The following is a 10525-nucleotide window of genomic DNA, read 5'->3' as shown; positions in this document are numbered from 1 at the left end:
CATATTTGAAGGAAGTGTAACTCCCTTTTGTTTCAAATATCTCCCCACATATGTACCTATTCTCATCTCCACCAGCATCAAGTCTCACAAACTCAGCTTATGAAAAGTGTTACTGGGGTCTCTTTTCCCAGTAAAGAGGCTTCTCTAGACCTTATCGTCCGAATCTTATGCTTACCTTTCTTGGTGACAACAGCAATAAAAGTCTATCCAAATACTGGTACATTAAAAACAAAACTAATGAAAGCTTCCTCAGGCCTCTCTGATTAAAGATCTTTTGTTTTTATAAGTATCCTATTATGCCAAAACCATGCCAGATACTAGTGAATGGAATGAGGCGTGAGAACTACCTAGACTATTAGAAGGGTTTGATTGAAAAACCAGACTCAAAATAACAATGCTTACAAGTCTACAGTCTATGGCAGAAAAAGAATACAATAAAGCAACTGCATTATGAATTATAGATAAAGGCCGCCTTACAGCAAGGTGCTCAGAGAAGGCAGGTGCAAGTTCCAATTGTCACATTTCTCTAGGGCTATATTGTGTACTTTCTGTCTCTAATTAAGACCATTACACCTGCATGAAATACCTCAAACCACAAAGTAAAAATGAGAATTGAACCAAAGCTTTTCTGATGGTGACTTTGGCATATTTGACCTACCTAGTCGATGTAAACTACCCCAGTGATTAAGTTGAAAGGAGACCGGGTGTAAGACATCATTCTCACTGTTATCAATTTTAAAAATGCAAGCTAGCTAATATAAACTGTCTCCAAAGTATCGACCTACGTCTACCAGGCAAGACTGTCAATAAGTATGTTTCATGCATTCTCAAAATTTCTATATTTTGCAGGTAAATTAGCAGAGTGTGGGTCAATCCTGGGATGCAGGAATAAACTCAGCACAAAGACAATACCTGAATTGATTTGAGTAGTCTCATAACAAATACTTACAGGTGGTTCATATCTTAAGATTCAACAGCAATCAAAAAATAGTTAAGTCACTTGGAACAATGCCAGTTTCCTGGCAGGAAAAGATGATATACTGAAATGGGAGAATTAAATAAAACAATACTTTCCAATGATGGTTGGTTCAACCTATCCAGGATATTGCTGTTCCCCAAAACTAGAAAAAGTATAAACTATTTAGAGCACCAGAGCTGAGAAGATAATTTTTGGAACTAGGAAGGAGTAATTGTATGAAAAGGATAATAATAGAAACTACAAAAGTTACAGAGTTCAGTGGAGAGACACATCCAACCAATGGCGACCATTAGCCATGCAGAAAAGTGGGGATATATACTTGAACTACACTTTTCCCCAAATTTGATATTTTTCTAGGAGACAAGGAGGGATCACTGGTGCAGTTAAAGGTATTCAGACTTCTGGGGCACATCGTGGAGAGAATATGAAGAAAGCCTAGAAGGTCAAAAGGAGAATATCCAGTTTGGTGTCAGGAACATGTAAGCATCTGGTCACTCCCCTTCATTCATTCCTAAAAATTCATAATATTTTATGACATTTATGTCCTAACTTCCTCATGAACTGTCACAGAAAATGACAAAACATGCAACATGAAAACAGCACATGAATCTTGCTATCGTTTAGATCTAAAATGTTTCCAAAAGCCCATGTATTCAGAGGTGAAACATTAAGGTGACTAGAACATGGAGGGCATTACAGTCATAGTGGATTAATGTACTGATGAATCCATAGCTGAATGTTTTGGGATACAGGGCCTAGTCAGAGGAGATAAGTCACTAAGGGCATGACTTGGAAGGGTATAATCTTTCCCTTCGCTCTCCCTTCTCTCTCTCCTTCCTGGATGTCATGGGGTGAGCAACTAACTGTCAGCAATTCCCTTTTTTCTTGGAACCAACCCATCATGGACTGAATCTGCTAAAATTGGATCCCAAATAAATGTCTGGATTGGTAAGTTTAGAGTGTCAGGTGTTTCATCCCAGTGATTGGAAAGTAAATAATATAAATTTTAAACCTTCAATATTATTTTCTTTTTATCTAGGGTGACTCATCATCCTTAAGGCAATGATAAATTGGACAAGGGGAGATCTATAAGGCAGAGGGAATGAATTACTACCAGCATAAAATGCAATGTCAAATACACCAAATTATCACTTATTGTTATTATAAGAATTGTTTTTATTTCTATTATTTCAATTGATGCTAAATATTTAAATCGATAATCATTTTTAAAAATTGTTTGTAACACTGGGGTTGGAGTCCAGAGTCTGGTGCATGCTAAGCAAGTGCACTACCACTGAGAAACAAACACCCCCACCTCTCGATAATGTTTTAGTTTATTTATTTATTTGGTACCAGGGATCAAATTGGGACCTTGTGCTTGTGAGGCACGTGGCAGAACCACTGAACTAAATAATCCCCAGCCCTTCAATAATGTTTTAATATTTATGTTTGTAATTGAGAGGAATTCCAATTTAGGCTAATATTTTCTTTAATTGGGTAAAAAAAGGTTCTAAGAGGTTAAATAATTCATCTAAATTTAATGTACTAGTTTCTGATTCAGTACTTGTTTATCATTTAATGTTTCTGAATACATCACTTACTTGATTCAGTGTAATTAATAAATAAGTAGACAAATTTGGCTATTCCACATAAACATCTATTCCTTTCAAATTTCACTATTGCACACAAGCACAAATATTAGAAAATGATATTTACAAAATAACATGTTTAAATTAACTCATACTAAATTGTACAAGAACAAAAAATACATTTCATTATGATTATCTATTTTTGACCTGTTATTAAAAATCAAATGATTAAGTATTTGAATTGCATTACAAATACTACAAATACTACAAACTAAAATATGCTCCATAATTATCATATTGCTGTTATAAGATGGATTTTTATAGAAATTAAAAGTGAAATGAAATATTTCTGGTAATAAACTTGTCTGATTAAGATGTTTCAATAAAAATCTATATTTTAAAAAATTAACATTTAAAGTTCATCACAAATAAGAACTACATTTTATTTCCTGGAAACACCTTTGCAATTTACCAGATATCAGCAAAGTACTAAATGGCTAAGGATGGATTGTCAACTTGATTGGTTTGGGCGCCACCTAGGCTGCGTCTTTGAGGTTCCTGGCCCTGTTAGATCTGTTCCCCTGGTCTCCTTCCCAGGCACCTTGAAATAAGCATCTTTGGTCTGTCACATCCTTTCCTTATGATCTTTCTGGCTTGAAGCCAACTGACCATGGACTGAATTCCCTGAAACAGTGAGTCAACCTAATCTTTAAATTGTGGAAATTTGATATTGTGTTCTAGTGACAGGAAAGCGGAATAACACATATGGATCATGCTGTAATTACATAGTCAAACTGAACTAGAGGAGATAATGATTCATTTTGGCTAGTCTGTGATATATAGATATCTAATCAAACATTATTCTAGATGGTTTTGTGAGATTGGTTGTTAGGTGAGATTAAAATTTAAATCTGTAGACTTTGAGTAAAGCAGATTATTTTCCATAACATGAGTGGTCTCATTCATTCAGTTGAAGGCCTCAACAGGATCAAGGTTCACTTCACCTAAGAAAGAGAGAATTCTACCCCTAGACTTTCTTCAGATTCCAACTACTTCATTGGTTCTACCCTTGGTCTCCATCCTGGGAACCCATTCTGAAGATTGTGGATTTGCCAGCCTCTAACATCAAGTGAGATAACTTCTTGTAATAAGACTCTCTGGCTCTCTTTCCACCAACACTCTCTCTCTCTCACACACACACTCTCTCTCTCTCCCCCTCTCTCTCTCTCCTTGTGTGTATTATATAAATTGATAAATATACAGTCTCCTATTTGTTCTATGTCTCTGGGAAACTGGCAAATACAACAGGTAGTGAAATGTTTTCAAATAATTATGGTAATTACTATTTAATTTACTAGAACCTTGTCTAAAAGAGTAAATTTCTGGTTTAGTAGAAGTGTCATACTGATTTAAAACAACAAGTGTTGGCAAAGATATGAAGGAATTGAGACCTGTGGAATTTACAATGGGAGTGTAAAATGTTACAGCCATCTATTTGACAACAATCAGTAATTTTAAGGATGGAATGATAGTATTACCCCAGACTTCTACCCTTTTGTATATATAAACCCAAAATATGGAAAGCAGGAAATAAAGCAGATGTTTCTGTGCCAGTGTTTATTACAAAATTAATCACAATTTCCAAAAGATAGAAACAACCCAAGTGACTATTAACATGTTATGTACAATGTTATATACAATACTGTGTATATAACATGGTAATATGTACAGAATTAAATATTTTTCACTTGAAAGATATTGATTTGATTTGTCTACCATGTGGATGAGCCTTGAAAATATTATAGTAAGTAAAGTAAGCCAGACACAAAAGAACAAATATTATAGTATTACTTAAAATTCTCAAGGGCATAAAAACATGAAAATCGGGCAGAGGGGAAACCTATCACACCTTAAGGTAGTGCTGCATAGTGGTTGGAATGCTGGAAAAAGGAAAAAAGTAGACAGTGATGAAGGGCCGGGGATTTAGCTCAGTGGTTCCTCCGCCTGGTTCTCAAGTGCAAAATCCGGAGTTCAATCCCCAGTACCAAAAAAAAAAGGACATAAATGAAAAAATTATTGAAACATAAATAAAGGCTGAAGTTGAGTTAACAGTTTATTACATTATAATTACATTATGTTAATGTAAGATATTAGCATAAAAGAAGCTGCTTGGGTTATATGAGTACACTTTGTGTTATATTTACAAAATTTTGTAAAAGTAAAATTGGATGGCCAATTTCTTGTAAAAATATTGCAAAATAGAAAGTTGGTTAAAACATACATGGTAAAACATACATCAAACAATAGCCCCAAACTTTAAATGAATGTTTAATAAAAATTCACAACCAAGTTAAAGGAAAGAAACCAAACTGAGGAACTTATTTTTTAATATCACAACTGTAAAAGGTTTCAATTTGAATTTATAGAAAATGCATCCTCCAAGCTCTATAGTCAAGGGCATCTCTATTCACCCCCAAAGCTAGAAACAAAAATGAAATAATCTTTCTGAGGTCAAAGCAGATTATTTGTGAAACTATCTGTTACAGATATTAAAATAGAGACAAAGATCTATATTATAGGTAATTAAACATTTTATATCTATTGACTTATTTAATCTTTTAACAACCCCATAGACAATGTTATCACCTGGGTTTTATTGATAAATAAATCAAGACACAGATCAAGTAACTTATCTTTGATTATTCTGTAGTAATCTGCAGAGATGGAATTCAATCTCAGATACTCTTTCAGTATTCATTATCTTAACTCCTAAGTTGTAATGCCCATGTACATTAAATGCCTGAAAATTACAGCCAATTGTGTTATCAAAATTATGTTCTCCTTCAGGTAAAGTTTCTGTATATTCTGAGACTAAAGTTAAATTATTAGCTTTCATTTCTATACACACAGACAACATTTCTTTGTCATTTCAATGTTGATATTTCTTTCCTACTAGGTCTCTGCTCGATGGATGTTTTCCCCCAAACAGATAGAATTGTAGATGTAATCCAGTAACTTTGTTCTACAAAACCTTAAATGATTTTAATCTACCATTGATTAAATCTTGAAAATCTAGTGCCCTTATCAATATATTTTCAATGTTCCTCTGCAGATGCACTAGCTATTGGTGCCTATTCCAGGACCCCTAGGTAAGTGGCCTGATGAAGTTTTATTTAATAGATTCTAAAATATACTAGATTTTATATTCATCCATGCATCTTATTTTTAGCTCTTTTCTCTTCTTGTTTTCAACAAGTTTTTATCAATCCCCTTTCTCTTCCCTCTCAATAAATTGTTGACCATTTAAAAAATATGTGTCTAAATTACAAAGTGTGTGATATCCTCTCTTACTTCTCTTAGCAAATTTTTTATTTCTTCCCATGCGATCTCATGGAAAATATATAATAAAAAACTTTCTATTATCAAAATATCTAAATAATTAGATAGTCATGATCTTACAGCCGTGTTGGTAAAAATATTATCAATATAACTTAAATCATATGTTTATAGGTAGCCACTATGTTAATATTATTTATTTTTTAATTCATATATTTATAACTTAGATACATTTGCACATCCCTAACAACTTATATGTAAGAAAACTATATATTATGCACAAGTTTTAAACCCTTATAGTAATAAACTTTCTCTCTTTATGTGTGTGGATACTTACATGCATAAACATAAATATGAGTGTATAGGAATACATATATTTATGCATACTGTTATATATAAATATAAATATATATTATATAGACACATGAATGTGTATATGTATTTGTGTGTTGTTTCTTCTACAGCTATCTTATTTTGAGAAAGTGATTCTTCAGTATATTTGCAATGTGTATTTAATTGTGATTTTCTTTCATAAGATATCCATAGTTTATTTAACTGTTATTCTGATAATAGCTTTGTTATTCCTAAGTTTTTGCAGTTACAAAATATACTGCCCCAGTTCTCTCATATATGTATTGAGATATGGTTTATAAGTTATATATCAAGAAGTGGAATTGCTACAACCTAAGATGTATATACCTTTACTTTAATTATTAAATATCATCAAATTGTTTTCCAAGTTACTGTGCCAGTTATAGCCAAGTATTAGTGCATTAAATATCAACACATCTTCATCATCACCTAGTGTTGCTAAATGCCTTCTGGACTTTATATTACATTCCACTGTGTTTTCATCATCTTGTCCTTACTGATACAAAGAATCTTTTTTGAATACTCTTTTTTGTTTTTTTTTTCCAAGTTCTAGGGATTGAACTCAGGACCTGTGCTTGTGTGCCTGCAAAGCAGGCACGGCACCACTGAGCTAAATCCCTGGTCTTTTTGTGTATTTTTAATCTTTTTGTATTGTTTTTCTATAAATTGCCCATTCATTATAATTCATTTTTCTGGGTTATTTTTTCTTTTTCTTAATATTTATCCAATATTAAAATATTTCCCTTTATTAATATTTTACATGTTCTATATGCATTTCCTCCAGGTCATTGGCTATCATGGTTCTGCAAACAATATAGTCAAATTGACGACTGTGCACATCAATCTTTTAGCTTTTGATTTAGAGTTATATTTAGGAAATCTTTTCACAACCTAAGGTGCCACATGCTTTACTTTAAAGACACTTATATCAAGTTGCTGTGATTATTTACAAGGCCATCTTTTCTGTAGCCTGTGATATACTCAAGAGCAGAAGCCATGTGTTATTTGTTTTTCTATCCTGTCACTTTATGATTCATAGTAAATGTTTGATGGTGAAAGTCATGAGCTTCTGATAGGTACTAGCAATGGCTTCTGGTATCTTTTTCCAGTGATTAACTACTACACAAAACTCTTATAATTACGTTACCAATTAGAACACTGGTTAAACCACATCTTTGATTATCATATGCTTAGTTTAAAAGGCTAAACCAAAAGATACTCTATAGAGAAAAACATGGTATATTTACTAACAGTAGCGTTCTTCAAACTAACATTAGAACTAACTAGCATTTACTAACTAGCATTCTCTAGTTTACAGTGCCAAATTAAAAAAAAATATTCCCAATGTTCTTCAGTCTTTAACCCTGAGTTTTATTCTTGATATCATCTTTATTTCTGTTATTAATCACTCTCACTTTTTCATGACTTTTTCTATTGAGTTTAGGTACAGAAATTCTACAGAATAGAATTGGGGGGGAATATATGTTTTCTAGGAGTCTACATTTATTTTTGTATTCTTCTTCATATGGCTGTGAAGCTGCTTGGCACAAAATTTATAAGATCATTAGTGGACATGCTTATCTTTACTTTTTGTTTAACGCTGATCAATACAGTATAACATTTATGTTGATTGATACTTGAATTTAGATTTTATGATGATGATATAATTTAAATGATTTTTTCAAATAACTATGAGCTTCATAATTTTTCTTTTTATACCAATTATGATACTTGATATTTATTGGGTTTTAGGAAGGTATTAAAAAGTTGGAATAATATAAATTATATATAGTGTTAATTATAGAAATATATTGTCAAATGTACATGCAAGTTATCCAATCACTATCCAAGAGTTAAGAAAATTTTGATATATTTACACATCACAATAAAGTCCTTTATAAATGTATTTGAAAAATTATATGTTCAATTAAAATTCTCATAACAAAAAGAATCAAATGGTTCTCCTTTGAATTGGAAAAGCTGTAGTCTATACTTATGTAAGAACTAGATCAATAAGAGATAAAGTTATTTTTTCATAACTTTCAGTAACAGATAAAATTAGTAGTTTGACAAGGAGATGAAGAGTGCAATGTAATAAGATGTACAAAGAGATGACAATGTGGATATCTAAACAGAGTTTTTTTGACTTGAAGGACACTCTGAAGTGAGATTAAAGAGCCCAAAATGTAATAAGAACAGCTTAAATGTATGCCATAAAGATTGGCATTTTGGTGGAAGATATTGACTATGAGACTAGCAGGATTTGATTTACATTCTGTAATAACATGACTGAAATGTAAAAAATAGGAGATGGTTAAGACTAGGAACAGTTAAAAATCTATTCTAATATCTAAGGAGAAATAGAATCTGAGGAATAGATATATAATAGGGATGTGGAAGAAAAAAACCCTATTTTTCCTAAATGAGAGGACTACATAATAATACTAGTAACAGCAAACTACTTTTAAAGTAGATTCAATAAGCCAGGCAATGTGCTAAGAAGTGTTGGATGGTAAATGTGATAACCAGGTCTCCATGAACTCATATTGTATGTAACTCATGTTGTCTATAACCTGTCAGTTTTCATGGTCTTGATCCTTCCAGTGTGGCTAATTTGACTTACCAATGTGAGGTCACTAAGTGGAGATTAAGCAGATATTTAAACATGTACTCTCAAAAGCTGGTATGATGTGGTTCAAATGTACCGCTGAATACTTTCACCTCAAAGCAGGCTCTTTTAAGTGAGTTTCTGAAACTTGACACTACAGTATTCCTTTTTTCTTCAGGCTTTTTTTTTTTTTTTTAGCATAAAGATGGTATTTATTGAGATTTCAGACCTCATGGGAAATGGATTAGTTATTTTGGTATACTTGCATCTTTCCATTTTTTTATTAGTACAGGTTCACAGTACATAATGATTACATTTATCATGGTGAGTTGGTATATGTATGTAACATCCTAATTCTCTTTCTGTCCCCTACCTCTTTCATTCCTCTCTACTCTTTCCAACTCTTGGTCCTCTTCCCATTTGTAAAAGCTCTATTTCTAGCTTTATTTAGATATACTATATAAATAAAAATCATGTAGGTCTAATTTGGGATATATATATGTATATATATTATTAAACAGTTACTATAAGCAAATTGACATATCCCTTAGTTCATATACAGATATCATTGTGTTATTGTTTCTGTTAAATGCGTACAAACTCTTCCCATGGAGGAAGTGAAGTGCCAGCGGTTAGTACTTGAATAGGATACTGTGCACACTTTGGATAAGGTAATTCTTTGTTGTTGTAGAGGGCTGCCCTTTGGACTACAGAATGTTTAAAAGCAGCATCCTTGAATTATGTCCACTTTCTGACAATAGGCCACTCCTGCCCCCAACTCCATGGTGAAAACCAACATGTCTCCATGCTTTGCCAAATGTTTTGTTCTTGGGGAATCAGGTCACCCCCAGTTTAGGGTTTTTCTTTTAAAGTATATCCGGTAGGTTTCTTCTTCTATTCCTTCCCTTTCTCTTTTCCTTCATTATATTTTATCACTTTTTTTTTGCAAATTAAGAAACGAAAATAAAAGCAGGTTACATAATTAGTAATCGGTATATTTGAACACATATTCTGACTCCAGACTAGAATGATAAATAGATAAATTCTACAATTAATGATTTGGAAACTATCATGAGTCAAGTGCTTCTTATGCTGATGACTATTTTGCATACCCTGTAATTTCATCCTGATTAAATAGAGCTTTTATTTGTAGTATAAGAAGATAAAAGGCATTAAAATTATTAAATGATTAACATGATTTTAAGATAAATTTTTATGATTATATATAATTCATTTACTCATTAGTTATTTACTTACATATAAGTCTATAACCCAATACTTGACAATTAGGTATGAGTTAGTCTACTAAATAAAAGTTTCCTGACTGAATTAGTTTTAATATAAAGCAATAAAGTAAAAATTTTCAAAATAAAATAATGAGGAAATACTACTAAAGAGTAGCAATATTTTCGGATGTTTTATATTTTATCAAATATTAGGTACATTAGAGTCATAGATTTCAAGAATCATTGAAATATAGATCTAGAAAGTAAGACCTTGGTCTAAATGTATCACAAATGTAAGAAAATTATATTTGTGTCATATTTAACACTGTTACTACTGAAATATTTATGAATGTTAAAGTTAATACAGCCAATTTATCAAAAGATAAATAAGAACTAGAATGACACAGAGAAGGAA

Source organism: Heterocephalus glaber, unplaced genomic scaffold (genome assembly GCF_053883595.1).
Source record: "Heterocephalus glaber isolate CG9 unplaced genomic scaffold, H.glaber_assembly_v1.0 deba00001504, whole genome shotgun sequence".
In the NCBI taxonomy this organism is placed as follows: Eukaryota; Metazoa; Chordata; class Mammalia; order Rodentia; family Bathyergidae; genus Heterocephalus; species Heterocephalus glaber.
This window is presented reverse-complemented; position numbering follows the sequence as displayed.